An 18,750-nucleotide genomic window follows, 5' to 3' on the forward strand; every position below is an offset into this window, starting at 1 on the left:
CAGATATCGATTTTAAACGCAATCGGGTAATTTCTAGAAATGTCCCAAAAAAGGACATCTCTCAATATTTCTCTCGGAAACAAGTTTCGACACCTTTGGGCACCTCAGATATCGATTTTGAACGCTATCGGTTAATTTCAAGGAAAGTCCCGCAAATGTTCCAAAAAGGACATCCTTCATATAGCCGTCGGAAACAGGTTTCGGAACCTTTGGTAAACTCAGACACCGCTTTTGAACGCATTTGGTCAGTTTCACAAAAATGGCCTAAATAAAAAGGACATTAGGTAGGTACATACAAAGTATAATCGTCAATCCGAATTGACGATTGAGGATTGACCGATCAATTCGAATTAACGATTAGTAATCGTCAATCTTCAATCAGTAGATTTAGAATTAGTTTCGTCAATCGTCAATTCGAATTGATTTTTTGCCAACACTCCTATCATGTAACTGAACCACTTCGTGTTTGGGCTCGTTTGATTCGTCGCGACAAGATCTTTGATACAAGATACTACTCAGGGTCTGATGATGGAGCTCGAAAGTGGCGACGGGTACCAGTCTATCACATAACTGAACCACTTCGTGTTTGGGCTTCGTGTTTGGTTTATCACCTAGTGTCAAAGATCTTGTTGAGACGAATCAAACGAGCCTAAACACGAAGTGGTTTAGTTGCATGGTTGATTGGTACCGGTGACCACCTTCCAGCTCCATCATCAGACTCTGAGTATCACCTAGTGTCAAAGATCTTGCTGAGACTAATCAAACGAGCCTAAACATGAAGTGGTTTAGTTGCATGGTTCATTGGTACCGGTGACCACCTTCCGGCTCCATCATCAGACTCTGAGTATCACCTAGTGTCAAAGATCTTGTTGAGACTAGTCAAACGAGCCTAAACATGAAGTGGTTTAGTTGCATGGTTGATTGGTACCGGTAACCAACTTCCAGCTCCATCATCAGACCCTGAGTACTGTCTTGTGTCAAAGATCTTGTTGAGACGATTCAAACGAGCCCAAACGCGAAGTGGTTTAGTTACATGATAGACTGGTACCCGTGGCCACCTTCCAGCTCCATCATCAGACCCTGTGTATCTTCAGTTTCTTGTAACTTGTTTCTTGTAAATAAGCGAGTACCTATAATTTCTGTCGAGTAATATACGTTCATAAGTACGAGTATGGGGCTATTCATAAATGACGTCGTTTCAAATGGGAGGAGGGGGGGGGGGTCTGGACATCGGATGATGGTAGCATGACGTAGGAGGAAACAGAGTCATCCGAAGCATGATTTTTGGATGATTTGAGGGATGGGGGGGTCAAAAATAGATGACGTAATTTATGAACAGCCCCTATGTACATTTGCACTGAATTTAGTATTTTCGTACTTACCAAATAACAGTTTTAGGACTTTATAAGTTAAGTACAGTTAGTGTTGTTATGGTTGATTTCAATATGCTTCGCGAAGGATCAAGAATGTTTAATCCATCATTGTAGTGCGAGTGTGGTAGAAGGGATCGGAATACTGAGCTCGCACGGCCTGCCGCAGCGCGTAAAATACCTAAACTCGCTCAACCCCGAAATTTAATAGCACTCTTAAGTCTACTTTGGAATCCATTCTCAACATTCAGCTCAGCGACCATTCCTGGACCCAAGCATCCCTACCCATCCGTCATGGTGGGCTAGGGATCAGAAAAATTTCTAGTGTATCCTTGCCAGCTTTTTTGTCTTCAGTCCACAGCTCCGCAAGTCTCATAGGTAAAATCCTACGGGGACTCCCCTCAAACTATGAGACTGCGGACGAAGCCAAGATAGCTTGGTCAAGTGCTTGCCCGAACAAGGATTTCCCGACTCTTCCAAATTGCCAAAGGAGCTGGGATGACATTATGTGCCAAATTTCAGTGAATTCCCTCCTAAGCCGTAGCACAGGCCGCGAACGGGCCAGACTACTGGCTTCGGCGTCGAGGGAGTCCGGTGATTGGCTCCGGGCTTATCCTTCACCGAACACCGGAACCTTCCTCACGCCGGACACTCTCCGCATCGCGACCTGTCTTCGGCTTGGAGTCCGCGTTTGTGCTCCACACAGGTGCCCCTGCGGCAGTGAAGTCGACGAATTAGGACACCACGGGCTATCCTGCCAAAAAAGTGCTGGCCGCCTCTCAAGACACGCCGCACTGAATGACATAATCCGCCGGTCTCTTGCATACGTCAATGTGCCAGCTCTACTGGAGCCAACTGGCATAGCGAGAGACGACGGCAAGAGACCGGACGGCATGTCCCTGGTTCCTTGGGGTTTGGGAAGGGTGCTAGTGTGGGACGCTACCTGCGTAGACACTCTGGCCCCTTCCCACCTGACGGGAACCAGTAACCAAGCAGGTGCGGCGGCTAAAGCGGCCGAAAAGCTAAAATCCCAGAAGTACAGGGGTCTCGGCCCCGAGTATATTTTTATGCCATTTGGGGTTGAGACCCTTGGCCCGTGGGGTCCTAATGCTGTACAGCTTTTTAAAGAGCTCACAAAAAGGCTTAAAGACTTCACTGGTGACCGAAGAGCTGGCAGCTTTCTCGCTCAACGTATTAGCTTAGCAATACAGCGAGGAAATGCTGCCAGCGTCCTCGGCACCATGCCAAAGGGGCCCAATTTCCTAGACATTTTTTAATTATATTTTATTTTATTTAGTTTTAGTTTTTAGTTTTAATTTAGGTTTATTTTATAGATAAGTTAGTTTATTTTTAACGTTTGTATCTGCCTTATAAATAAATAAGGAATACAGAAATAACTCGAAAAAAAAAAATATTATTGACTAGATTTTAAAATGTTGGCATACTTTAATGAACCTATATCTATGGATGAGTATGGTTTTAGACATATTTTAGAGTTCCGTACATTATAATTTATAGTAGAAATATGCAGGTGAAAGCCGGAAACAATGTAATTTAATTATGAATAATCTTAAACTGAGTAACATTTAGTATCCGAACGTATCATTGTTTTTTTTTTTGAATACGCATATACACATCTTGTTCAGCCAAACAAAAAAACTATACGATGATAAGCAAAATATTGTTAGAAGATTACAAATATATTACAAATTAATAAGTTTGTAAATTACAGTAGTTATGGTGACTATGGTAGCAATTCTTTTCCCCTACATTTTATTTATTCAGTTGGTATACCTGCACGGCCACCAACACGACGAGATGACGCGAGGTAGAAAGTTTGGTTTGACTTTTGACGTGACGTCTACGTTTTCGATTGTCGACCGCTCATTACCGCGAGTCCGGTTAATACACGACCAAATAATGTACAGCCCAATAATAGGCGTCCACTTTTTTGGATGCGTATTATTGGGTTGTACACTACTGCCCTGTTCAAAGAGTGGCTTCGTATTATTGGCACGGACCGAGCTTGTACACCCTGATAACGCTCAACCCAATAATACACGACCCAATAATACGAATCCATTTAGTGGACGCCGAATATTGGTCGCATATTATTGGCCCGTACCGATAATGTTCGACCCGGGATTGCTCAACCCAAGAATGTACAGCCCAATAATTGGCGTCCACTTTTCGCTCCACACCACAGACTATAAATATTTGACACATAGAGTGATATTCTAGGGATGGGGCGACGATTTTTAAGTTTACGATTCAGTAATGTTGCCATGCGCAAAAAATAAGCAGATAATGGTAAGGTTAAGTAGCTAACATATTATCGCACCGCACCGCGATCTTGGTGCGTCGCGCCCATAAGTAAGAGCGAGAAAGAGATATATTTTTCTTCAGCCCGCTCCAGACTATGCGCGTGAATCGCGGGCGAAGCCGCGAACGCGAGTGTGGAGTCGATTTCGCTGTCTGCGAACATCGACGCCACACTTGCGTTCGCGGCTTCGCGCCGCAATTCGCGCACGAGTGTGGAGGGGGCTTTCCAGACGGAAACAATTGTTCGATCCATGAAATGTATACTTGGTCAAGCAGATCTGGTCAGTAGAAAAAGGCGGCAAATTTGAAAAATTTAGGCGCGTAGGGATCTCTTCCCATAGAAAATTTGAATTTCGCGCCTTTTTTTATTGATAAGATTTGCAAAACCAGCTATAATTAGAATAGAATGACAGAGAAAGGTGCCTGCAATTTGCACGCACCGCGACCCTTCGCACCGGTAAGTGAGGGCGAGAAAAAGATGTTTCTCGCTCTCATTCATGAGTGCGACGCACCAGGGTCGCGGTGCGGTGCGATAGTGTGTTAGCTACTTTAAATGAGTATAGTTTTCCTGGTTCTTAGGCCCCGTTCGCACGACAGCTTTTTCAACGCGCGTTAAAAAAAGCGTTTGAATGACACAAATGGATAACCATTTATGTATTCACACGACAACGGTGACGCTTTTATTCAGTGTTGTTGGATTTTAGACTTTAAGCTTTGGTCGTTAAGTCGAATTTAGAGTGCGACCAGATTCAAGCGCTTTTTTAACGCGCGTTGAAAAAGCTGTCGTGCGAATGGGGGCTTACTGACTGTCAAATTGGTTTGACCAGAGATACATATGTTTGACGAACTATAATTAAGTCTTCGTCACACAGGCGCGTTTTACGGGTGGCGCGCGAGCGGGGCGTGTGCGTTTTATATGTAAAGTAGCTATAGGTGGTCAAGCAAATCTTGTCAGTAAAAAAAGGCGTGAAATTAAAATTTTCTATGGGACGATATCCCTTCGCGCCTACATTTTTCCAATTTGCCGCCTTTTTCTACTAACAAAGAAAAGAGATATACGTTTCTCGCTCTCACTTATGGGTGCGACACTCCAAGGTCACGGTGCGGTGCGATAGTCTGTTAAGCCCCCCATTCACACTCTACCTTGTAGTTCGCCTCGTAATCAAAGAATATAATACTCACTAGGAGAAGAACGGTAACTCCATACAAAAAAATGTCCCCAACCGTTTATACGTTTATACTACTGGCGCCCTCGATGTGTACCAATGGAACTAAAGTTGACAACCGGTTTAGCCTGGCGGGTATTGGTATTATAGGTATATAGTAATTATGTTGATAAACATATTTGTTATCTTCATATCACGAAATATATGAAAGATGCAAATATTACCCCTTGTTTGTGGTATTATCTATTGATTTAAATAAAAGGCATATTTATGTTTATAACATTGTATTATGTTTTACATATAGAAATATACACTGAAAATTAAACCCTGACAACTTAATAAAAATAGACATTAATAAAGCGCATTCACAAAGTTTTCAGTATTATAAAAATAACATTAGGCATGCCTACCTATTACACTTTACACACAGATACACTACACTTTACACACGGCATTTTACACAGATTTCTAACTTGTATTCATTCATACATTTCTTCACGGTTAATTAATACGCTCTCCAGATGCGTTATGACTCGGTTCCTTCTGAACCCACTAAAGCTGTATAAATTTCACTCTGGCTGCTTCAACAGCCGTTGCTCCGCATTTAGCACATTTTCTATGTGCATTGCTGTAATCTATGTAGGTACAGACTTACAGTCTTAAGTGGTTGTACCGCTACGTTGTATTTATTATTTAAAGATTGAATAAATAAAATTTTCGTTATGAACTTTAACCACAGCAGTTGGACAAAGTCATTGACAATTTTTTTTTTATTATGGTGGGTAGACGTACCTACCCTCCATATATTTTATGAATATTGATAAAGACAGTTGGAAGCAAATATTCATTATAAAACTTAATCGCGTGTAATTAAGTTTTAAGCGTTTTAAGTCCCGTTTTATGATTAATTATGTATAATAAAATTCGTGATAATTTAAATCAGAGTTGGGAGCAATGTTGCTGTAGAAAAATGTTTTTATTTTTATTACTCGCAACTTTTTCTCGGAGGCCAACGCACACATAGAAGCTTCAAGCGCACACATGCGCAATTATTTGGGGACATAACTTTCTTAGGAAGTGAACAGGCCTTGCTCGTAATCCGCCTCGTTGGGTAGGATCGTGTATGGGGGTTGCGGACTACGAGCCGTCCTACAAACTCAAGTAGGATGCCATAGTACTGGTGATGGACGGCAAAACAGAGGGCCTACCGCAAACCACGTTCGACGTGTTGCCCCTCCGTCGCGCGTGTAAATTCGTACGTAAGTGTGACAGGGCAGGGGTGCTGCCTAGCACGTCCAACGTGGTTCGCGGTAGGCCCTTAGTACCGTGTGTAAGCTATTTCTTGCTCCGTAGTCCTGTGAGGCGGACTACAAAGTAGGATGGTGTGTGAGCTATATCTTACACCGTAATCCTGCGAGGCGGACGACAAGGTAGGAGTGTGAATGAGGGGCTTTAGTTTAAAACGCGCCTGTGTGACGAAGCCTTTACAGAGAATTCTTATTAATAGTTTTTAACAGAAGTAGACCGTTGGATCTGACCTAAGTTTCTGAGTTACACACTCTCTTTTTGTATTATTTAACGAAGACTTCCTTATTCCTTCGGGACTGATCGAATCGGTCGATTTGATCAGTAATGAAATTGGCGTCAATCTCCAATTTTAGATTTATGGTGATATTAGAGCCCTCTTAATTGAATAAACGGGTATGTCCTTAAACCACGTCCAAGACCACCGGTGGACAGGCAGCAGCGTCCCTCAAATTCGGTGTACTCGACTGCGATCGCCAACCCGCTTGCCAAGCGTGGCGATTATGGCATTCACCCCCCAAAAAAGGGGGAGGCCTATGTTCAGCAGTGGACGTCTTATGGCTGAGATGACGATGATGATGATGAAATTGAATAAATGCCCCAGAACGAAAATACTAACCTCACAAATTGGTATTCTTGCGTCCGCACCTCATTTTATCGGTAATATCGGTCATTATCGGTCATTATCGGTGGTTGAATTCGGTGAGCCAAATTGGTATTTGCGTCCGCACCTCCTGATTCGATCGGGCAATTGAATCAGATTGGCGAAAAATTGACTAATCTGGATATGCCTTTAATTGACAAGAGTTTAAAGGATATCATACAAATACGACGGAATTAAAATAAAAGGTAACTTGCTTATACTGTTGTGTATTGCTATTGAATATAGTTCGTTTTTTTTAGCATTAGAAAGAACTCCACAGAAGCAAGCGTGCAGTCTTTATCGGGCTCTTTAATTGTTAATAATTATTGAATTATCTAATGTAGCATGGTCAATACATATAATTTACTTCAAATTATTACCGCTGAAAGTGCCGGATTTGGAACCAGAAGCTTACTTCTGCGAAGTTCTTTCTAATGCTAAAAAAAACGGACTATAGCTTGGATTGCTCATGATAAAATTAATCTTGATTGAATTTCTTTCAGATCAAAAATCAAGCCTCAACATCGCAATCCCTCAACTCAAAAAAAAAATTCCGATTGTTGACGCCAGAGATATAATTATTTCCAAAAAGCGTGCACAAATAACAGATGCACGTGAAATATTAGCTGAACTAGCTCACAGATTAATAATATGTGTCTACAGATTAGTATAGCCGCCCGTCATACTTTTTTTTTCTATTTATTTTTAGAGCTTGTCACTGAGGTGAACATGTCGCTCCATAAGAAACTACAAATTTATACATTCTTACAACTAACTTATTCTATATACTAAAGCCTTTCGTACAAGCTGCAATAGCATCCGACGAAGGAGCAGCCAGGACACTATTGCAGCCCCCAACATAGCATTATGGCTTACGCCCGTCATACTGGGTCATACTGAACAACTTTTTCTATCGGACCAACCCCGAAATCCCAAAAAAAATATTGGCCTTCCCATAGAAAACGTCGACATCCACTCGATCAAAATGTATGAAACGGCCAAAAAAGCTTAAGTGATTACGAAGTTGGTCCCATTATAAATGTCATAACTGAAAAATTTTAATTTGATTAGCCTAGTAGCCAATCAAGTAGCGGTGATTGCTAAAGGGGCTTATACATAGAACACGGACCTAATGTAAAGCGCCCTCCAGACTATGCGCGTGAATCGCGGGCGAAGCCGCGAACGCGAGTGTGGAGTCTAGTTCGCTGATATGCGAAATCGACTCCAGACTCGGCTTCGCGCCGCGATTCGCGCACGAGTGTGGAGCGGGCTTAACGATGCATTTTTACAAATCGGTCGTTACAGCCGGTCGCAACGACGGACTCTAAGCCCCCATTCGCACGAGAGCTTTTTCAACGCGCGTTAAAAAGCGCTTGAATCTGTCCGCACTCTAAATTCGATTTAATGACCAAGGCTTAGGTAAGTCGAAAATCTAACAACGCGTGATAAATTTTATCACACAGCTAAATTATTTAGCGCCACCGCTGTCGTGTGAATAAATACACATGTATCTATTGGTGTCATTCAAACGCTTTTTTAACGCGCGTTGTAAAAGCGCCCGTGGGAATGGGGGCTAAAGGCGTATCCTGACCAGATCCTGACTAGTAAATTTTTCGCCAATCTGATTAAATTGCCCAATCGAATCAGGAGGTGCGGATGCAAACACCAACTTGGTTCGCCGAATTCAACCGCCGATATTGACCGATATTACCGATAAAATGAGGTGCGGACGGTTGAATACCAATTTGTGAGGACTGACGCCACACTGTGGGCTGAAATTATAGGCTGTCATTGACATAGAAACCGAAGTTATTTTTATGTTTTCTTGATTGAAATCGGTTTTGCTAGGCATTGTTATAGTAACCTATGAATTTTAGACGATTAGGTATGAAAGTTGTGGAATGAGAGTTACGAATAAAAAAAAAAAATCGGGATGCACTCCTGGAGTGCCGACAGAAGTGAAAACTCAATGACTAGTCCAAAATGTCTGCAGCACTACCTATGTATAATTGACCCATCCTCCTTACTATTGAAAAACTTTAGTTCCGAAATTGCTGGCTAGTGAGCTTAAATTTGTAGCGTTAATAGTTTAAAATTCGAATAGAAATTGTAAAGTTACCTTGCAGACCTCGCATCTAAATATATTTGGTCATGATATTCTGAGTTTTCACTTTTATTAGCGATTTTATCAAGATGCAGCTTTATTGAATTATATTTGAATAAAGTTAGAATGTAACTGAGATTCTCGTATTTCAGCCCGTACAAGATTAGAACATTGAGCTTTATTGCTTAAATAATATAAAAGTTCCAGTTTTAAATAATTCACCTGATTATGATACGTTATGACCTGGTTATGACTAAAGTTCTTTGGTGAATAACATTGTGCGTGACACATGACGTCAGCCGTCGTCGTCGTCGTTACGCGTTATGTGTTACGCTGTATCGAGTTTATCATTTTTTCCCCACCTCAAAAAGTGCTCAGCGCCGCTAAAGAAGTTTTCACTTCAAAAAAATGTATGGAGCAGGAACAAAAAATCATTATTACTTAGTCAAGAAACAAAACAAACCGTAATATCTTCGCAGGTGGTTATACTACGAATTATTTGTGATTTTTTGGCATACTACATATTATTATATCCGTCACGGGTGCGGCTTTTTTTTAAATCATTAATTGTTTCTATGGGAAAAGCACAAAAACCAAAGTCAAGATAATTTATATATTAAGATTTTTTTTGACTGAAATGGGTCTTGTCCAGTATGTTTATGCTAAGTTGTAAGTTTCAGACGATTTGAGTCGAAAATACTAGTTATGATTTTTTTTCAAACAAAATGTATTTAGCCGGTACAAAAAATCAAAATATACTTGGTCAAGCAGATCTTGTCAGTAGAAAAACGCGGCAAATTTGAAAAATGTAGGCGCGAAGGGATATCGTCTCATAGAAAATTCGCGCCTTTTTTTACTGACAAGATTTGCTTGACCATCTATATCTCACAACAGTTGACTTTGGTTTTCGTGCTTTTTCCATAGAAACAATTAATGTTTTTTTTTAAAAAGCTGCACCCGTGACGGATATATGTAATATGCCAAAAAATCACAAATAATTCGTAGTATAACCATCTGCGAGAATATTACGGTTTGTTTTGCGGTTCTTGAGTAGGTACTTAATAATGATTTCTTGTTTCTGCACCATACATTTTTTTGAAAAAAATTCGTAACTCGACAATTTTCATTCCAAAGCGTGTAAAATTCATAGAGTCGGACCAAAAAAAGTCTGCAGCGGATTTGATAGCCCACGCAGTGCAAGTGTCATTTAAACGTCATAATTTCATAGAAGTTTGACGTTTAAAATAACACTTTCACTGCGTGGGCTATCAAATCCGCTGCAGACTTGTATAGTACGATAGCTGCCTATTAGGACAGTAAAAAAAAAAGTGGTCGGCCAAATCCTGTGTTGGCAGGTTAATGTGTCCGACCAATTTTGTGGTACCACGTAAGAGCTACAATTTACCTCATCGAAAAATAGAATGAAACAAACGGATTATAATAGCTAAAATAAGCCTGTTGACTTATGGCTTAGTCGGCCTCACCTTAGCCGGGCAGTTTTTGCAGTCCGACCACATTTATAAAGAATAATAATTTCTTTATTGAAAATATGGTTTCTTCGCAGCTTGAACTTCACTTAATAATGCTAACTGAAAAAAGTCATAAGTAAATGAGTCCATGGAGGTCTTAGAGGGCTTTAAAAAAAAAGAAAACATTCAGTTCAAATTTTATTCATAAATCTATCTACTTAATATCTAAATAACGTTTTCTAACTACCGACGTGGTTTCAGAGTAACACTTACGTTGAGATGATGTCTCACAGATGTCAAAAATAAAAAGGTTTTCATCGATTTTTGACAAGTTTTGAATCGTATATCGGGGGGCACGGCAGTGCCCCCGCCAAGTCGAGCGCGAAGCAAACACTGCCGTACCATCCTTTACTGGAACCATTTCGCCGCATTTTCAGGCCCCTATTTGAGAACCTCTGGATAAGACCAGAACGCAGAAATTTTGGTCATCCAGTAAGCTATAATCACATACTTAAAATCCAAAATTTCAAGTCTGTAGGTCATTTAGTTCCGAAGTTAAGCGAAAGCAAAGTTTCGCATTTATGAAACTCACTCATGATCATCAGAATAGAACTAGTACTTCCCATAAACTCAGAGAGCTGAAATTTGGTACAGAGTAAGGGTTTAATGGCCACATAAAGGGAAAACCTAAAAATATTGCAATATCAGTCACGTTTTAAAGATCTAAGAACTGCATAAGTAAGTTTGTAATCCCATATAAATATATGATATTACAAAGTTACTGTTGCAGTTCCTACAAATAGTAGGTAAAGTAAAGTAAAGGTACACTACGATGTACGATGTGAGTATGAATGAAGATATGTTTAGTTATGATATGTGTATACATAGTATGGGTATGAGTACCCGAAAAGAAGGACTGCCTACAAAAAGAGATGAGATCCCATCAAAAACATTACATGTAAAAAGGTGCAAGTCTCGCAACGCTTTTACTCCAAAAAAGTTTTGAGATGTAATGTGAAGCCAAGTCGGTTATTTTAATCAGTGCCAGGGGGTGTTAAAACCGTATCAATAAGATATCTTTAATTTGTAATACGTATAATGACTTGGCCATCGCACGGCTGCATAATGACAAAAGGATCATCATCACCTATTAAAAATAATTCTAATTGAACATAACGCTAGCGCTAATTGCAGTTTGAGCATTACACATATTTACGAGTACGGTACGAGTAAAGCATTATGTGCGATTGCCAAGTCATTATATGATGATTAGTGACGGATTACTGATTATTATTTAATTATTAGATTTAATGAATGGGCAATACGAAAAACTGTTGCTACAGTACAAGAATCAGAACCGGAAAAAAAGAAAAGAAAGATTTGTAATAATAAAAAAACTACTCCTAAAAAGAATAATAATGTGTTAAATAAAAAAATCTAATAAAATAAATCAATATGCCCACGTTTCTACAAAAAGAAGTGAAATCCCACCAAAAACATTCTGTAAAAAACTAGCCAAGTCTCGATGGAGCTGCTTGTTTATCTCTAAAAAGTAGTGAAATCTAGACAAAGTCGTGCCAAGTCTAAGGTTCCTTACTGCGATTTCTTTATTATTATAGTTAATGTTGTGTGACTTGGCCGTTGAAGGGTACACAAGGGTACAAAACCAGGTGCTCCATGACACCATTGCACCAATCTGCCATTGCACCAAAAAGAAGTGTTTGTTTCAGGCTCGCCCATACATAAGCATTATTGAAATACGCAGCTTTATCAAGCCTACAATTGACTGGTTATTGAATCAACGTTTTCCAAGTGGCAATTTTCCATCGTCAATGGGTAGCGGTTCTGGCGACAGATTGGTGCAATGGTGTCATGGAGCACCTGGTTTTGTACCCTTGTGTACCCTTCAACGGCCAAGTCACACAACATTAACTATAATAATAAAGAAATCGCAGTAAGGAACCTTAGACTTGGCACGACTTTGTCTAGATTTCACTACTTTTTAGAGATAAACAAGCAGCTCCATCGAGACTTGGCTAGTTTTTTACAGAATGTTTTTGGTGGGATCCTACTTTTCCACTACAGATAGAATGAGGAGGCATAACTGACATTTTATCACGCCAGGTGGCGCCTCCATAGTGGAGTTGCTGTCACTGTCAAATCACATACATTGTTTCCAATAAATTGTAAACATTCTCCTTTTTTAACCGACTTCCAAATCCCAAAGGAAGAGGTTATCAATGCGGTTGTATGTTTTTTTTTCTCCACAATACTGCAATAGTGTGCGACAAATTGTGGAAATATACCTATAGGATCTCCCTTTTTTCCCAAGGACCCGATATGCATAAATCGGTGAGAAAAAGCTTTGAGTACCAAAAACTAAGGCAAATGACAAAGACCGTTTGTGTAGGCTGCAATTTAAGGAAGATAAATATTTTGGAAAGAGTAAATACACAGGTAAGCTAAGTTTTAACGAAGTAGTACATAATTTAGGGCATAATGGCTTGGCTACACATGCTGTATTCCATACGCATCATGACTTTGTGTACCTATCTGATGGGCGGGCGTATATGAAACGCCTTCTTGTACATGCAGGTGATCTAGGTATACACCAAAGCTTAGTTTTCAATCGAACACTTGTAATATAACAGGAAAAACTGCACGTGAGCCTTCCAAAATTTTAATAAATGGTAAAATACACAAGATAACCTCACATATATTAAGTGATTATCTTTGTATCAAATCAGCCTTTTTTCCATCAACTGTAGCATTTCTCCTTCGAAGCTCGGTTAGTAGAAAAAAAATTCCCACCTTTTACCAGTGGTAACTACTGGGAATAAAAATTCCCAGTAGGTACCACCAAACCGAGTTGGTGGTAACTACTAGGATTTTTTTTTCTCAGTAGTTACCACTGGTAAAAGGTGGGAACTAGTGGAAATAACCCTTTTATTGTTAATAATTACTGTTAATCATAATCATCTTGTTATTTCTTCGACTCGCAAAGGCGTTATGTGCCCTTCAAACCATTTTATCTTATACATTTCATCTCTTAATGTCCAGTCACAATGTGTGGCATCAAATTTGATGCAAGTGGATTCTGCCGCACACCGCCACATTGAATTTGTGAAAGCCATCCGTAACAAGCCATACGTCAACAGGTTTATTTTAGCTATTATAATCCGTTTGTTTCATTCTATTTTTCGATGAGGTAAATTGTAGCTCTCACGTGGTACCACAAAATTGGTCGGACACAGGAACCTGCCAACACAGGATTTGGCCGACCACTTTTTTTTTACTGTCCTCAAAGGCAGCTATAGTACCATACAAGTTTCATACGATTTTTCGATAAAAAATTTTTGATGATTTTTTTATAATTTTGGTCGGACTGCAAAAACTGCCAGGTTAAGGTGAGGCCGACCAAGACATACGTTAACAGGCTTATTTTAGCTATTATAATCCGTTCGTTTCATTCTATTTTTCGATGAGGTAAATTGTAGCTCTCACGTGGTACCACAAAATTGGTCGGACACAGGAACCTGCCAACACAGGATTTGGCCGACCACTTTTTTTTTACTGTCCTTTTGAGGCAGCTATCGTACCATACAAGTTTCATACGATTTTTCGATGAAATTTTTTTGATGATTTTTTAATAAATTTGGTCGGACTGCAAAAACTGCCAGGTTAAGGTGAGGCCGACCAAAACATACGTCAACAGGCTTATTTTAGCTATAATAATCCGTTTGTTTCATTCTATTTTTCGATGAGGTAAATTGTAGCTCTCACGTGACCCAATAAATCTGGTCGGACTGCAAAAACTGCCAGGCTAAGGTGAGGCCGACCACTTTTTTTTTACTGTCCTCAAGGTCAGGTATCCTACCATAAAAGTTTCATTCTATTTTTCGATGAGGTTTTTTTTGATGAATTTTTGTCCAACGTTTTTGCCATTTGTACAAAATCTGCCAGGTTAAGCCTAGGCCGACCAAGTGCGTTGGAAGCTACTAAATGTCAGGTACCTCTACAGGGTAGGTATATTCTATTTTTTGATGAGGTTTGTTTCATGCAGCCGGCCACCGGACTATTATTAAACGTCAAAACTTCTATGAAATTATGACGTATAAATAACATTTGCACTAGTTGCACTGCACTGCTTATAATGCTATCAAAATCATTGCAGAATTTTCTTGGTCTAACTCTATTCATTCACCAGTCAAGCTAACATGTAGATACAGGGTCAACCAAAACAGCCAAAAACGCGAGCGCAGCGAGCCCCAAATTTTTTGTTGACAATATCGCAAGGCTGGGTATCGATCTTCACCTGGGCCTAAAAGTCTGAAGTGCCCCCGTGAGGGGAACTTTCATGTGGAGTCAAAGCCGTGCTTCAGGCTTCAGGATAAGTAGTTGAGCACAGACTCCAACCTTCGGTCGGACACTAGTTTTGTGTGAGGAGAGAGATTAAACAACGATGCTGGCGGAACCGACGCTTCTATGACGTTACAAATACAAACCCGTAACGGTTCTTGCGGCCCTCAATTTACCGGATTTTTCTTTGATTTACCGGTATTATTGATTGACATTTCGGGCTTTTACCGATCAGCATCGGTAAAACTTGGGGTTTTCCGGTAAATCCTAGGTTTTACCGTACTTCGGGCTTATGTACAATTAAACGACGCATTAACACGGCAGGTGCACTTCGCCCCCCTCATCTTGGCAATGGCCGCGTAAAGCATCATCATCAGGCCTTTTATATATTTACAGATGGTTAAAATAATTAAGCAGCATCTGTGATCTAGCGACAGGACCGCTCGTGGCTATATATATATATGACACAATTTTTGAACGGCATAATCGTCCACATTTCTGTCAAGTAATACGAGGGTCCGCACCAGGGATGTTGCGAATATTCGCATCCGCATCCGCGGAACATCCGCATTATTTTCAACATCCGCATTCGCATAAAATCGATGCGGAGCATCCGCATGATGCGGATGTCGACCAAGTAGGTAACAGGAACGTATTAGAGATACACTTTAGGTGAAGGATGGTGGGCAGCCAATGTGTTTAATACTTCGTTTATTTTTGGTAGGCTTAATTTTGCTGCCCTTTTTAGGGTACTTACCGTAGGGAACTACTACGTTAAAAAAAACCTATGCTAAAATAAAAGGTAAAAAAACCGCTGGCGTAAGTGTAACGGCTCCAGTACACAGTGGTCAAGGATGGTCCATGCCAAGCCATGCTTTGCAATGCGCAACAGTAGGCCTATATCACGTAGGTGTTCACACAATGGTGCATCAAAAAAAAAAAAAATTGCAGGCTCTGATTCATATAAATCTATAATAAACTGATAAGTCTCTTCATTGCTCCACAATGATGACATTTTGTGCTATTAACATTGAATCAAGCGGTCAAAAATTCAAGAAACTAAACAAACGATGGCGACTGTGTGAACACCACAGGCCACGGTACGCCACGATTCCTTTGAAGTGTGCCAAAAAACCGACAACTCCCCGATTGCTCACCACGGCTGATACAACTGACGGCAGTCGTCCGCCATTGCATACCATAGCATAGCCCCCTGTACACAATGGCCAGGGTGTGGCATGGCACATCCTTCACTGTGTACTGGGGCCTTTAGGTAATTTCGTCATTATATATAACGAAATCGTCTAGATCCCGAAAAACCGGCCAAGTTATTGTTTATTAAATAAAACACGCCTATGCGACGTCCCACAGGTAAAGGTACCTTATGGCGGTTGGCGCTTACGCTATTATTAACGCCGCTCCAATATTATTGCGGCGCCATGCGACGTAAGCGCCAGCCGCCATAAGGTACCTTTTGCCGTGGAACGTCACCTATATTCTTGTTCAAATACTAAACGGTTCGTTTTTTTTAAATAAAAAATACTAAATATGTAACATTTGACGTTTTTTGAGTACCAAATCTTGACATCCGCATCCGCATCCGCGGATGTGAGGCTTTAAATATCCGCATCCGCGGATGTCATAAAAAATCTGCATCCGCAACATACCTGGTTCGCATTAAGGCGACCCTCATCGCACATATATGTCTTATTGCTCGTTTTCGGGCCAAGTCTTGAAACCAGGACCTAACATTGGTTACGCGACCTCTTAAAAGGTGTTCTTCCACTCAACGCGGTGTGTTGCTAGGTCTTTCCATGAGTTGCAGTGCTTTATTGTTAAACGCAATCATATTACGCTTTACGCAGTCTTTAAAGCGGAGTAATGACGTCTTACGTTGCACTTGCCTAATAGCACTGTCCATTCGTTAAACATGCCCTAGCCGCCGCAAACGTCTCTGTTTGAGTAGCGCGGTCTCAGATTATAAGCGCGGTGATACTAGGAAGCTTAGCAAACTCCAGCGCACTTTCGTTGGTAACCAGTAACCCTGTCTTTCCATGTTATGTTTAGTATACCATACCTACCTACTCCGAAGGCAGCGCACGTGGAAGGTGTTAATTAAGTCTTCGTTCCTGATTAGCTTACGACGTCCAGGTTTCGGCCCCCTACAAGAGTATTCTCTAAAGACACAAGTTTGGTAGACAGTTATTATGGTCTTTGTCGTAAGGTGTTTGATATTCCATACGAGTAGGTACTCTTGCATATAGCCCTTCGGTTTGCATTATAAGAATTCAGCTGTGACCCAGTTACACCTATACAAACTCTTTAGATAGAAATAGGTTTTTTTACCTTTTATTTTAGCATAGGTTTTTTTTAACGTAGTAGTTCCCTACGGTAAGTACCCTAAAAAGGGCAGCAAAATTAAGCCTACCAAAAATAAACGAAGTATTAAACACATTGGCTGCCCACCATCCTTCACCTAAAGTGTATCTCCCACGCCCCTTACAAATTTAGTGATCCCAGCATCTGACTATACATTTATTACTGAGGTCAATAAAGAGGTAACGAGCTTTCGATTCCACTGGTGATGCTCATGGGCACACAGAGAAGATTACGTGATCCCAACGGTGATGTTCAATGTTCATGGCAGCCAACGTGTTAAAAGATTAGCCTGCCAGGCTTTCCAGTTATATTAGGCTATATTGGTGTGCATATAAGTGAAACAACGACATATGTGCAACGTCTTGTAATATATTGATAATGATAGTAAATATATTTATGGAAGCATAGATTAAGTACATTTAATGTAGGCAATGACTAATGACATTCATTTATACAAATTAATAATAAAAATATCATTTAAAGTATATAATTATGGTCCTATTTTCCCGCACTAGTGCGTAAAATAGCACTTTTCGTGCGTATGTCAAAAGCTTAAAGGGCCATGTACTGTAAAACGTTGTACGATACACGTGCGAATAGGTAATTTGCAAATCGTGTGGATTTAAAACACTCCCTTCGGTCGTGTTTTAATTTATCGCCACTCGTTCGAATTTCCTCTTTTCCGCACTTGTATCGTAAATAACTATTCGCCGCCCTAGGCCCCAGGCCCTGTATAGCCGCCTCTTTCAATAGCACTTGAAAGAGGGTTCTATGAGGTTCATGTTGTTCTAACTAAACAGTGATAGTGATACGTTTCAGCATTAGAACATTATATGTTTCACCACACCTACTCGGAAAGGCTCTCTTAGCACTTCAAAAACTGATAGCTAGCAAAGTTGCATTTTATTCACATGTGAGGCAAAGTAATCAAATGCAAATTTTGAGTTGTTTTCTTATGTTTGCCGGTAGAACTGACTTTTATGATGATTTTGGATGATAAATATTTAATAGGTAACATTAATTTGGATTTGATTTTGTTTGATATTTTACATTTAATATTTGCTTCGGGTCGGTGTGGTGAAACATTTTGTGTTTCACTCGGGAGCAAATTTTGTTTAACCCTCGCGCTTTGAAACCCTCGCAACGCTCAAGATTCCATTTTTTTAACCACTCGCTACGCTATCGGTTCAATTTTGGAATCTTTCGCTTGCTCGGGTATCAATATTAGCACGAGCGATTGAACAACAACTTTGCCCCCGAGTGAAACAGATAACTGTTACTGCGGGGCGGGGGCGGGGGCGGGCGCGGGCGCGGGGGCGGGGGCCTGACACTAGGGCTGTTGACATGAATCGCGAATATATAACATGTTATATGTTTACCATACCATAATATTAGAATGCTGCAAGTGTATATTTGCAAGTGTAAATATGCTTAACAAATTATTTAAAAATATTAATCAAAAATTATTGATAGTATTAAGGTTCAGATCTATGTAACGGCTCATGCGAGTTAACATGTTTTGGTAATGTATTTAGGACGATCGACCACCTCGATGTAGACGAGTTGAATCTTAATACTATCACGATACGGGATACGGATTTAAAGGACATTGTTGCTTTAGCACGTGGCTAGG

General features: G+C 40.4%; 1 protein-coding gene across 2 annotated transcripts in view; it reads left to right on the forward strand.

The window, feature by feature from the left end:
- Positions 1-3,135: 3,135 nt before the first annotated feature.
- The window catches only part of LOC134672528 (polypeptide N-acetylgalactosaminyltransferase 5), an 83,960-nt gene continuing 68,345 nt past the window's right edge, over positions 3,136-18,750 (forward strand). For both annotated transcript variants that reach the window (XM_063530470.1, XM_063530471.1), the window contains exon 1: positions 3,136-3,271. The gene's annotated coding sequence lies outside the window, so the exon portion shown is untranslated. The remainder of the gene's footprint in view (positions 3,272-18,750) is intronic.

Source organism: Cydia fagiglandana, chromosome 17 (assembly GCF_963556715.1).
Source record: "Cydia fagiglandana chromosome 17, ilCydFagi1.1, whole genome shotgun sequence".
Classification (NCBI taxonomy): Eukaryota; Metazoa; Arthropoda; class Insecta; order Lepidoptera; family Tortricidae; genus Cydia; species Cydia fagiglandana.